This window comes from Xiphophorus maculatus, chromosome 23 (genome assembly GCF_002775205.1).
Source record: "Xiphophorus maculatus strain JP 163 A chromosome 23, X_maculatus-5.0-male, whole genome shotgun sequence".
Taxonomy (NCBI): domain Eukaryota; kingdom Metazoa; phylum Chordata; class Actinopteri; order Cyprinodontiformes; family Poeciliidae; genus Xiphophorus; species Xiphophorus maculatus.
This window is the reverse complement of record NC_036465.1, coordinates 18341272-18355588: the sequence shown is the minus strand read 5'-3', so window position 1 is coordinate 18355588 and position 14317 is coordinate 18341272.

The window sequence follows — 14317 nt, the reverse complement described above, 5'->3', positions numbered from 1 at the left end:
AATCCGCCTGTCGATCTCCCGCTCCCTTCTTCCCCCATTCGTGAACAAGATCCCGAGATACTTAAACTCCTCCACTTGGGGCAGGACACCCCCCCTGACCCGGAGAAGGCACTCTACCCTTTTCCGGCTCAAGACCATGGCCTCGGATTTGGAGGCACTGATCCCCATCCCGGCCGCTTCACACTCGGCTGCGAACCGCTCCAGCGAGAGCTGCAGATCACGATCTGATGAAGCCAAAAGGACCACATCGTCTGCGAAAAGCAGAGATGAGATCCTAAGGCCACCAAATCGGATCCCCTCAACACCTTGGCTGCGCCTAGAAATTCTGTCCATGAAAGTGATGAACAGAATCGGTGACAAAGGGCAGCCCTGGCGGAGTCCAACTCTCACCGGAAACGAGCCCGACTTACTGCCGGCAATGCGGACCAGACTCTGACACCGGTCATACAGGGACCTGACAGCCCGTATCAAAGGGCCCGGTACCCCATACTCCCGGAGAACCCCCCACAGGGCTCCCCGAGGGACACGGTCGAACGCCTTCTCCAAGTCCACAAAACACATGTAGACTGGTTGGGCGAACTCCCATGCACCCTCCAGGACCCTGCCGAGGGTGTAGAGCTGGTCCAATGTTCCACGACCAGGACGAAAACCACACTGCTCTTCCTGAATCCGAGGTTCGACTATCCGACGGACCCTCCTCTCCAGGACCCCTGGATAGACCTTGCCAGGGAGGCTTAAGAGTGTGACCCCTCTATAATTGGAGCACACCCTCCGGTCCCCCTTTTTGAACAGGGGGACCACCACCCCAGTCTGCCAATCCAGGGGAACTGCCCCCGATGTCCATGCGACATTGCAGAGTCGCGTCAACCAACACAACCCTACAACATCCAGAGCCTTAAGGAACTCCGGGCGGATCTCATCCACTCCCGGGGCCTTGCCACCGAGGAGCTTTTTAACCACCTCGGCGACCTCGCCCCCAGAGATTGGAGAGCCCAACCCAGAGTCCCCAGGCTCCGCTTCCTCAGTGGAAGGCATGTTGGTTCGATTGAGGAGGTCTTCGAAGTACTCTGCCCACCGGCCCACAACGTCCCGAGTAGAGGTCAGCAGCACACCATCCCCACTATAAACAGTGTTGGTGCTGCACCGCTTCCCCCCCCTGAGACGCCGGATGGTGGACCAGAATCGCCTCGAAGCCGTACGGAAGTCTTTCTCCATGGCCTCTCCAAACTCCTCCCACGCCCGAGTTTTTGCCTCAGCAACAGCCCGAGCCGCATGCCGCTTCGCCCGCCGGTACCCATCAGCTGCTTCCGGAGTCCCACAGGCCAAAAAGGCCCGATAGGACTCCTTCTTCAGCCTGACGGCATCCCTCACCGAAGGTGTCCACCAGCGGGTTTGAGGGTTTCCGCCGCGACAGGCACCGACAACCTTGCGGCCACAGCTCCGATCGGCCGCCTCGACAATGGAGGCACGGAACACGGTCCACTCAGACTCCATGTCCCCCACCTCCCCCGGGACGTGTTCGAAGTTTTGCCGGAGATGGGAGTTAAAGCTCCGTCTCACAGGGGATTCCGCCAGACGTTCCCAGCAGACCCTCACAACACGTTTGGGCCTGCCAGGTCTGACCGGCTTTCGCCCCCACCACCGGAGCCAACTCACCACCAGGTAGTGGTCAGTGGACAGCTCCGCACCTCTCTTCACCCGAGTGTCCAAGACATACGGCCGCAGATCCGATGAAACGATGACAAAGTCGATCATCGAACCTAGGGTGTCCTGGTGCCAAATGCACATATGGACACCCTTATGCTTGAACATGGTGTTCGTTATGGACAATCCATGGCGAGCACAGAAGTCCAGCAACAGAACACCGCTCGAGTTCAGGTCGGGCGGGCCGTTCCTCCCAATCACGCCCCTCCAGGTCTCACTGTCATTGCCCACGTGAGCGTTGAAGTCCCCCAGCAGAACAAGGGAGTCCCCAGGAGGAGCACTCTCCAGTACCCCCTCTAAGGACTCCAAAAAGGGTGGGTAATCTGAACTGTCGTTCGGCCCGTAAGCACAAACGACAGTCAGAACCCATCCCCCCACCCGTAGGCGGAGGGAGGCTACCCTCTCGTTCACCGGGGTAAACCCCAACGTACAGGCGCCGAGATGGGGAGCAACAAGTATGCCCACTCCTGCCCGACGCCTCTCACCTTGGGCAACTCCAGAGTGGAAGTATGTCCAGCCCCTCTCAAGGAGACTGGTTCCAGAACCAGAGCCGTGCGTCGAGGTGAGACCGACTATTTCTAGCCGGAACCTCTCGACCTCACGCACTAGCTCCGGCTCCTTCCCCACCAGAGAGGTGACATTCCACGTCCCAAGAGCCAGTTTCTGCAACCGAGGATCGGACCGCCAGGGTCCTCTCCCTCTGCTGCCACCCATTCCACACTGCACCCGACCCCTTTGGCCCCTCCCACAGGTGGTGGGCCCATGGGAGGGGGGGCCCATGTTTCCTCTTCGGGCTGAGCCCGGCCGGGCTCCATGGGTAAAAGCCCGGCCACCAGACGCTCGCCATCGTGCCCCCCCCTCCAGGCCTGGCTCCAGAGTGGGGCCCCGGTGACCCGCGTCCGGGCGAGGGAACACCAAGTCCAAAGTTTTCCTTCATCATTGGGGTCTTCGGGCTGCTCTTTGTCTGGTCCCTCACCTAGGACCTGTCTGCCTTGGGTGACCCTACCAGGGGCATGAAGCCCCAGACAGCATAGCTCCTAGGATCATTGGGGCACTCAAACCCCTCCACCACGATAAGGTGGCAGCCCATGGAGGAGCAAGCATAAATATTTGCTGTATAAATCTGAAATTGTGTTGCTAATCGCTTTTCAGTGATACAGCTTGAACTGGTAAAGATCTAAACCAGGCTGTCATTTAAAAAAAAACAAAAATAAAAACAAACAAAAACCGTCAAATGGTTCTCTAAATTTGTGTGCCTGTCTCATAGCTGCTCTGACAATTAACAATTTCAAGCAGTCTTCTGTTTCCTATTCATAGTCTACTGTTCAGAGAATAGTCATACATGTCTAGTTAATAAAAAATATATCAACAAGAAGCCACTCAAGAGTTTGTTTTAAACTGAAATTGTACTCTGTCATATTCAATGACAGCAGTAACCGATGGTAAACAGACGTGAAATCTTTAAAAATAACTAGTAATTTGCAGAAAATAATAATACTAAAAATTTCAGAATGAGATTTAACCATTTTTATGACTAGATCCATTCATTAAAGTTTTCCATCCCAAAGAGAATTACACAGAAATGCAGTGTTTTATTTAAATTGACACAAAATTATTTACTTATTGGAGCAAAATGGAAGTAGGAGGACATATTTTGGTAGCATATGTTATTGTTTTATGTTTTTTAAGACCCACCTTTACTCTCATCTCACTCTTTGCTTTGTATAAAGTCAACAACTCTGGTTATTGTTTTCATTTGTTCGTAATGAATCAAGTGCAACAGAGATAAAACAAAAAAAACACCACAATCTTATAGAGAAAATTATTGGAAATAAATAAGGAGACAACTAAGGACAAATCTATTTGTTTCCATGAATCATAGTAGTGTTTCTTATTTATTTTCTGCAGAATTAACAGATAAATTGACTATGTGCTCATTTGTTTGTAAATGACTCACTTTACAGTGACTGACCAACCTTTCTTTACCTGCCTGCAAAAATAAAATCACAGAGAAATATTAGTCACAGTTATAGCAAACAGGCAGAAAGGGTGGGTAACTTCTTAAGAAACTTCAACTTATTTTGTGTTCCTATGAGTCAACTGTTGTTCATCTTCATTTTCTTTTCTAAGTTTTTACTCGTCTGAAGAACTGTATGAGTACTTTTTAAGAACAACAAGGAAGTTGTGGTGGATCATTTAGATGGCATATTTCTTTCAGGGAGCCAGCAGCTGTTATCCGGGAACTGCATATTTTCTATATTTCATGCTGGGTGCCAACATCTTTAACAAGATAATTAGTTGACATAATTGGTCCCTTTAATTAAGCAAACATAAAACCAACCATTGTACTCCCACTCATGTTTTACTCATTTTGCATTAACACATAATTATTGGTTGGACTTGAAGAATTTTGTATTTCTTTTAAATTCCACAGCAATGAATGGAATAAGACCCACCAAATAACAACAACAACAAAACGAAACCACTAGGTTTTTTCTTAGACCAAAATAGTTGGTTTTGCTGTTGGAATAGAAATTTGGAAGATTTGATTATAATTACATTAGACAAGAGACTATAAGGAGTATCATTGGATCAGAAAATGCTATTTTGACATAAACAAGTTGATCAGATTTCACTCTCTCACTTCCAAAAGAGTAAGAAATGGTAAAATTACAATAATGTTAATGATAGTAGTTCACCATAGATAATTAATTTCTGATAACATTATCTTTTGTATATTATGGCCTCTATGGCTTTTGGTATACAGAAGGTATGCATCGTCTGGTATACCTCTATTGCCAGACATAATGCAATTTACCTTTTGTACAGTTAAATAAGAGTAATGTGTTATATTTTGTTTTTGTTTCTTTGGGAGGGTCATCAATCTGGCAAGGGATAGCCAATAGAAATTAGCCAAAGCCTGAAGTTTGAGACGCTTACATGTACTTTTTAACTAATATGTGCTGTCTCTATTGTAATTGAATTAAAGTTATTATGTGGTTGAAGGGTCTTGCTATGTTCACCATTCAAACTTTAATAAAAATAATTGGTCATTTTATTCTACTTCTTTCCTTTTATCTTTGGTTAATAACGGTCTCATTAGACCTTATGAGATTGTTGTCTTTAATTTTTTCAATAAAGATTTTTTTTTATTATTATTTTGATGCAGAATCAAATTAAGAATAAAAACCATTCGGTGTTGCATTGTGATCCAGTTATAAATTTGTTCTGGGTTCAAATTCTGATCAGTGTCTTTCATTTTTTTACCCTCTGGGTACTTTAGCTCTTCCAATCATCTTAAAAACAGAAATCTTTAGTTAGCTGCCCACTCACTGGGGTTTTTGGACTTGTGATAATGAAGGGATCACTGCATAAAGTTCAAAGGGCACTAACCCTACAAGGTTAGAAGGTTACAAGGAAAGAAGGGAAATAATTCTCTATAGGCAAAGAATATGGAGAATCCATATCCCGTTCTTTGTTGAGGAGATTCAACAAAGAACTGAGCCAGGATGATGGGGAACCACCGACCTTTTTGTGAAAACAGACAAAACAAGAGGGAAAAAAGTGCTGGGGCTTGAGTGTGTGTGACCCACATACAGATACAAGAGAAAGGACAGCATGAGGAAATGCACACACTCTGAGATGGGTGGTAGTGTGCAGCAATAGGTTTTGTTTGGCTAAGAGCAACAATAACTGCAACCAGTAGCTTATTAACAAAATGCTGTATTTCTTATTAATAATACTGAGCTGGGGAACCACCTGATTATCAGGAAGTAGGAGAAAAAATGTTTAGTGAATGCCACCTGCCTGATGCGGTCTAGTATTAAATAACAATAGTTAAAGGATCGTGTTTGCACACTGATGTTCTCAAACAGCAAGCCCTTCTCACATATATAGAATAAACACAAACATCATTTATCCAAAAATCATTTACCAACAAAATACTTCAACCTTCAGGTAAAAACTGGAAGAAGTCCCACAGCTTGGGAGAAGTGCATGCTCCTTCTGGACCAGCAGATGAGTTGCTGCAGTCTGTGACCCGAACGGTCACAGACGTACTCCAAAGCCTCCTGTCCAGAACTTTTAAACGTGCTGTCAGCTCCCAGAGAGCGAGATGTATTGAGCACAGGGTCCAGATCTGAGATGATACTCATTATTAATTATTAATAATATTAATTATTATTATTAATTTTTGATTGATTGTAAAGTTAATTTGTAAACTTCAGATTGTATTGTTTAAAAATAAAATGATGAAGTAAAATATTCAGTTAACCCTGTCTCCCATATATATGAGGCATTTCCCTGTATTTTTATGTTTATCTGATGAAAACTGACACAAGATCTCACGTATATTGTAGTAGTACTACTGACAATCCAGTAAGAGGGTAAAAGCTTTAAAAAGGCAGGAGTTACTGTAAATGACCCTTTGACTGCATCACTCGTTTACTGAAGCTTATATCACTCTGATTACCGCTGAAGGCTCTATGTCTCCTGTGGTGCAAAGGTCCAGCCTGCTCTTTAATCTGATGCCAAGGAAACATTCAACTTAATAATGAAAGAACCCAGGTGAGCTTGACATGTTTAAGTGCATTTAGATCAGCTAAATGAGAAACTATTATTGACTGAATTGTGAATATATTTTTGTTTTTGAGAAATTCAGAAATTCATTTTGTTATTAAGAAATAGTGAATGCATGTGTAATTACCACTGACACATATAAATGTTCAAGACAGTCTCAGAACAGTGAAAAACTGTAGTTCGTGTGCTTTCCCCAACCACATCACGTCCGTTTGCAGTTCATGTCGATGGAGCAGGAATGCAAACTGTCTGGCCAAGTCACACGTCTTCTCCTTGACTTTTTTCCAAACTGCGTCACCCCATATGTAGCCATGAAGCGGGACAAGAGGAGTCCACAGTTTCGGTTTGTTGTGTTTAAACACAAAAATTTGTTAGTATTTGTCCTGAATTACCCCCTTTGCCCCACCCATGCAGAAAAGGCAACTCAAATCTCGAAGGCAACTAAAATATTAAGACATTCATGCCAATATTTTTATCTTTTTATCCTAAAAAGATAAAAATGTAGAACATTTTAAATATTTTTTAAATTCTTTGAAAATTTTCTAAAGCTGCGTGACTATTCTTGAAGAAAAAAAATCAGTATTTGATAAAAGTGTAGGGGTAGAATCATGACGATGTGAGAACCTGGGCTAAACATTCGTTTAATTTGTCCTTTCTAAAAATGTGGTCATTACAAAAAGCCTTATTTTATTTTTCTTTTAGAAAATTAACCAAAACATCAGGTCTGTATGTGGTGATGTGGCACACTCACTGAAATACAACCAAAACAAAGAAGGAAACATGGAGAATTCACTTACATTTTTTTCTCTGAGGTATTTAAGGTGGAACCTTAGGCTAGATAATAAGCACTACTACTTCTTTCAAATTGTTGCTAAGCATGTGAAAAAACACCAAATAAAAGGTAAAAAATAAGCAATATTCTTATTATGGGAATTTCAAATGTTGTTCACCGTTTTGCTCCTAATTACTACTTTTTACAGTTCCTATGTTAATTTGTCAGTGTGTGCTAAGCTCTTTTTACTTCCTGTTCATTTTGAGTCTTTTGTCATTTTTGGTCTTGCATCTCTAATCACTTTTGTTTTTAGTCATACCGTTTTTAGTTGATTTCCTGTGTCACCTTGTTGTATCCGGCAGTTCTTCATCTCACGGCTTCACCCCCAGGCTGCAGCCTGTTGTTTATTAGACTCCAAAGGATTTAGCTTCACATTTCAGTCTCATTTGTCTGATCTTTTTGTCCAGGACGTGTTATTATTCTTTGCATCAGTTTCAGTTTTTGGCTTGATCTTTGGCTTTTATATATTTGTAGTTTACTACTATGTATGAACTATGGTTTGGTAGTTAATAATCCTGCCTGCACATTGTCCTCATTCGGGTCCTACTCAGCAGCAGTTATGATGTCTTTGGAAATGTATCCAATGCCATATTTGCAATATATGGTGTTAAATAAATTTTAAATAAATATTTCAAAACCCAGGGGCTCGGGTCAGGCCCTGGTAAGTGCTTGCTAAAGTCCAGGCAAGCTGACAAGTGTCCAGTTGTGATGTAGATGTGCGTGAGCAAGGACTAGCAACAAGAGCCAAAAAATGAATTATCTTCTGGCTTAAGGCAATTTTAATTAGAACGCTGTTATCCAACAAGATCCACCCCAAAGATCAAAGGTTCTTATATAACAAGGGCCGATAATGTTTAAAGTGAAAGAAATGACTTTACTTAGTCTTCAAATTCAGAAAAATGCGCTGGATATTATCTATTTTGTTTTAAACACCCCTCTATTTATTTCCAAGGTATTATTGAATTGACTCAATTACAGAGTTTTTTATTCTTTTCAAGTCATAAAAAGAACAACGTTTCATTTCATCAATCTCCTTAACCTTAAAGAAGGAAGCTTGTAATTTTCTTGGGAAAATGAAGCGCAATAAAATGAAAATAAAATAAACATCTTATCAGGAAATTACAGGGAGTTTCAACAACTCAAGCTGATCTTTTCACCTGTTGACCTTTGATTGCTATGATTTAGTTAAGCAGTTTATGATTACACGCCTACTCCAGTTGCCATCCAAACTGAAAGTCAGAATTACATCAGAGCAGTAACAGCGTTAGAGATATAAAGAAGGAAACAGGAAGATTAAACTAGGCTTTAATAAATGTCTGGGTCCACCTTACATAAAAGCAATAAAGATTTTGCAACAATCCACATCAAAGTTCTGGATCAAAATTTATGATTGTGAACAATAGATAAAACTGGTCAGTAGCCAGAGAGGATTATACATTAATCTTTTACTGCATGAGGAAACATATCAGCTTCATACACGTCATCTTCATCAGAAGATTGTCAAACACCATAGTCAACCTCACACAGCATCTTACGATTTGTAAGACATGTTTGGGTTTTTTTTTGCAAAGTGTAAAATCCAACATCTGAGTCATCCCGTGCACGCATGTCTTTTTAAAAAAGTACGTACACACAATATTTTAATGTTTTCCTCTTTCAGCTCTTCCTGTTTTCAGACGAATGCCCACAGCCTGAGCACATCGATTGGACGTGGAACTGGTGAGCTGAGCACCTCGACCATTTGTTTTTAGGGATTCTCTTCTTTCACATCTGCTTTATGTTAGAGCCTTGAGGCCACCACAGCAGTCTTTCACAGTGGGGGATGGCAGGAGGAGGCCTGTTAAATACTACAGAGACCATCAGCACTGTTGGCTAGAAGTCACAAACAATGGCGGATGTAAACTGTCAAAACCCAGAAAAAAGAAACATGAGCCCTTTTTCCCAGGACACACAGGTCAATGTGTTTTAGATGAGAAATAGGGATTTTATTTCCAAAATATCTGATTCATAGCAATTATTTATGTCAAAACCTTCAAATTAGATCAATGAAGGCAATTTATCCCCTCAGTTTAAGATGTTTTGATTTATCTTCTTGTTTTTTGTTTTTAGTACACTTTTAGAAAGCTGACCATCCACAGGGAAAAATTTGCCTTAATGACTTTTACGGGTTCTACAATGGATACATTGATATTGTACAAATTATTGCTGCCATTTTTAAAATACCTCTCCTATAAAAAAAAAAGATCTACATTGTTAAAAATAGTTTGTTCAATATCTATAGTCTGGAATTGGAAGCTATTTTACGTTTTGCAACCACATAAAGACTCTCATCCTTCTGTGGTTTAGGATTTTTACTGTTGGTGGAGATTCCTGCCAGTGACTTATTTCATTAGAGAAAGTCCGACCGCTCTTAAGTTGTGCAATTTTCTATGACACGTTGTGAAGGGAAGTCTTACTCATGAATAAAATATGGTTAAAAGTTAAATGTAAAAAAAAACAAAAAACACTTATGAATGATTTGAGAAATCAGACATGGATACACATATTGAGAAAATAAAATACTGAATCCATCCATAAACTGTCATTCACAAGAACAAGCTCCCAGCAGTAATGAATTGACACATTGTTGATGTAGTTAGGTACAACAATCAAAACTGCAAAATACACAAAAGCGAAGGGATGAATTGACTAACACATGCTTGAACTTTTTTTACATATCTTCTTTTACCACAGGTTATATTAAAGTAGAGATGAGTGTAATACACAGACAGCAGTAATCCACTACTAGAAGAACTATTGGGGGAATCTTTTCTTCTTGAAGTTTGTCCAAAAATATTTCTTTACAACCATTTTAATCAATAAGCCATAAGTTCAAATTCCATTGGCCAAAAAAAAAAAAAGCCACACCCAATGCTGGCACACTTAACTCTTCATAAATGAAAAGGCACATTGATATAATTGTCAGAGACATTACAAATTTGAAAAATATGATGAAAAAATATATATGATAAGTGAATAAACATATAAATGCCAGTACAATGTTACTACATTTTTTGTTTTAGATATTTTAACATTTTTAGAGTTTGTTTCAGATTTTGACTGTTCGGATCTTCTAACTACAATGATCAGCTTGGTGGTTGAAAGCGCCCAGCCCAGCCAAGCCCATACCTCCAGGGCTCATGAAATCAGATGAGGATACTTTCTTTAAGTAGGACAGTTCCAACATCTGATCTGCAGTCACATCTCTATCCTGCTCACACACACTGAGACCAAAGTTTTCTCTCTCTCTCCGTCATCATCTCAGTTCATCTGAGGGCCAGTTCCCTGTGAATCACTCCCATATGTGTTTGAGGGGTTCTGGACTCGGATATTGCAACACAAAAAGACGTCAAAAGAGACCCCTGTACGAGTATTTCTTTCCATTTTTCCGTCACTTGTGTGAATAACCACATTTACTCAGAAGTAAAAGTCTGTCTTGGTTAATTTTTAGTGATCATTAATGACCTTGGTTGCATAGATAAAAGGAACTGGATATGTAAACAGAAAGCAATAAACAGATATCAGTATTAGTAATAAAATCTCTAATTTAGAGTGCAAGTATCTTATCACATCTTAAGTGTACCTTTGCCTGAGTGGACTATTCAATTTCATTGGTTCTTAAAGGAATTTATATTATAAAATGTAGATTGAGACACTAAAGGAACTACAGTAAAAAAAAATAAAAATTTAATTATTTAGTGCAGATCAAGTTTTAGTCATAAATATGGACTTTATTTTCTATACCAGCCTAAGAGATAATCCCTGTTAACTCTTAAGTGTACACAGGAGCAAATAACTTTTTTGCAAAGTACTTACACACATTCAGTTTGATGTGCCTTTGTATTCAGCCCAGTTACTTTGTTCCCCCTTGATAAAATCCAAAGTAACAGCCCTCTGAAGTCACCTAGTCAGTAGCTAGAGTTAGCTGTAATGTACAGTAATTTCAGTATAAATGTTTCATACTAAATAAACTTCTCCAGAGCTTTCTCCCTGACCTGCTCTGTTCTTTGGTCTTCATGGTGCTGTTTCTTCACTAATATTCTCCAGGACCCCACAGAAAAGTTGCATTTCTACTAAGATTAATTTACAAATAGTTGAACTCCATTTATTAATTATGAAACTCCTGGGGTTAATGGATCGCCCCCAGAAGTTTTCATTTAATATATGAGATTTCATTTAAAGGTGACAGAGAAGATGGTACCATATGCAAAACAACAACTCACATTTTTCAGCTTTTTAGTTGTGAAAAAAGAAATTTCCTTCTACTGCACAATTTTACATTGCTTCATGTTGGTTTAGTCCCAATAAAACCCCGGGATACATACATATATACTGGATAAAAGCTCATTCATGTCATGCTCCTAGCTGACCTCTATTCCCATTTACACTTTAACAACCTTTTCCCAGACGTTTTACTACTGACACACGTGCTTCCGGATACGTGTAGGCAGCTGATACTGGATGCCGTGGTTTCCAGTAAACTGGTACACAGACTGGTAACGGTAAGTTGTTTCATGCTCAGGGTGTCACCAATTTGAAGTCACTGTTTGGAGGTTGTCAAGGAAAGATTTTAGCCAAACAATATTTTTCTTTTTCTAAACCCATGGAGGTGAGTAAGTGAAGTGTCTCAGACTGCGGAGGCAGCAGAGCTGTTTTGTTCGGAGCCGTGGTCACTCTTGCTGGGTGGTGCTCTGATTTGTGTGGGGTGAGGGGTATGCTGCAATGTTATGTCGGATCCAGTGAGAAAGAGAAAAAATTGTATTACATCATGATGGCTTGGGCACTCCACCCATCCCTCTCAGTTTCCCCATCTCCATGTTTCTGTTCCTCCCAGTCCCCCACCCACTTAGCTTTGCGGTGCTGCTGTGTGTATGTTTTTGTTTTAGTGTTACCGACACAGACATTGTGTCCCAGCAGTATGTGCTGTCTTTCATGTCTCAAAACAATGTATCTCAAGATGGAATACCTTCATCTGTCATTGTAGTTTTACACAAACGCTTTCTTTCTCTTGCCACAACTTCACCACATTTCTGCCGTTTGCTTTGTGTCCGTCTACATCACTTCTAGCCTAAGCCACAACAAAACATACAGACTTTTTTTTCTAGCGTTTTCTTCTTTTTTTTTCCTTTTAGCTGAGTTGCTTTAAATGAGTTAGGTTTTCTTTCCAGTGTTTGCAAAAACAACTAAAACAGAGACTGCAGGCACACCCTTAATTACAGACGAAGACAAATTTATTGGCACCCCTAGTAAATATGGCTAAAAGCACAGATTAATCTCAAACTTAGAAGTGACAAAAGAAAAAAATCCAACCTTTATTAACAAAGGTTTTATTTACTTACTTTGCAAAACAAAACCACAAAGAGCTTTCTAAAACAAATCTTAAAAATCAAAAACACAAAAGCTGAAGAAGGACATAAAGATAACACTGAAACAGCATAAAAAAAAGAACAAAAAATCATACTGCCCAAATCTACTTAAAACAATATCTCATTAAATTAGTCTACAGTATGAGCAACTTTTAACCAAGGCATCACTCACGCAATTAATGGTAGCACTCTTTGCTGTAGCCCTCTAACATGGGGCTCTGAAGATGTTTTATCTCCATCAATATTGCGCCTTATGGATTACCAATTAGTGTTCTAGATCAACTACAAGTTCTCACCTATATGAATTAAAATGGGTTTGAATTATGTTTATTTGAAAAATTTTTTTTTTTTTTGCTATCTTGGGTCAGCAAGTCTCCATTGTAAACCAGTAAGTGCTATATACAAGCAAACAATTCCTTGGGAGAGATGGCTGAAAAAAACACTTTTCTGCCCCAACATCACATGTGTAAACACTTGGAGTTTGCTAAACTGGACGAGTTTAACTGAAAATGGAACCTTAGGCCAGATTAGTCCAGGATGGGCTTTTCAGTATTCTCCGGTGAATGTAGAATTAAAGCAAATAATTAATATGTTGAAGGGTCTGTGGTGATGCAAGCCTGTTTCTCCTTCAAAGTGCTCATTTGGCTCCTTAAAGGGAATCTTATTTGAGTGCACAGTTCCACAAACGCTTTGAAATACCACTGGATTTTAAACAAAAATCTGATGGAAGTTGCCAAAAAATGGAAAAGGAGTCAACTCTCAAATGATTCACTGGACACAAAATGAATCTTTTGCCATTACCAGAGTTTAATCTTTTGGACTGAGCTGAAGAGACAGGAGCATGAAAAAGAACCCAGGAATGAGGATGATTTAATGAGATGGTGGAAAGAGAGATGCCTCTTTATTCCCAAGTCTGGGAAATTTTCCAAAGAAAGACTAAGTGATTGCATATTGCAAAAATTGACATACAAAGTAGTTGATAATTGTACTGCCAAAGATTTAAAGCAATTGTTTCCATATTTTATTTTATTTTTTTTGTTTTCACCATTGAAAAAAAGGCACGGAAAGTGAAAAATGTGTTTTCTAAAATTTCAATTGTGAGACTAAGCTACTGCAATAAATGGTTAATATATTTTCAGGCTTTTCATTAATCTTAACTAAGAGTATCAACAATTTCTTCTCACATCTGTAAATAAGCTGCATGTACACATATATGCAGGATGTGAACATTGACTGCAAATTTTAAAAGCTGTAACTCAAGCTGAGCTTAGAAAGGTAAAACTGATTTATGCTGACGTTTTCTTCTGGCTCGTTTCTCTGCTCATATTTGCTTCGATGGGAAGATATCAAAATAAATGATACTCGCACTAAAACTGTCAACAGTGTTATTAATGCAATAAAATTTCTGATGACAGAACAAAACTAATTAAATGTTTGAGACTGGTTCATGAAATGAAAGCAAATATTTACATGAGCTACTATTTATTATTACGCAGGAATAAAAAAAATAGGACAGATATTAATTAAACTGAGTAACTGGGTGAAACGGGTCTTCTAAAGAAAATGTAATCAGAACATACGCGCATAATAAAAGAGATATGTGTAATTAGGTCATTGTCGTGGTCTGATTCTAAAGTGGGTTTCCTGATTCTTGAACTCATAGCTCATAATTACAATAAAAATGGGAGAGTCTAGTTTTCTATTTAGCAGGTAGTAATATAAAACATTTTCCAGGTAGTTGTGACTAAAAGCAATTTGAAATTCTTCCCTATACATGAAGAAGTATATTAGATTTTCT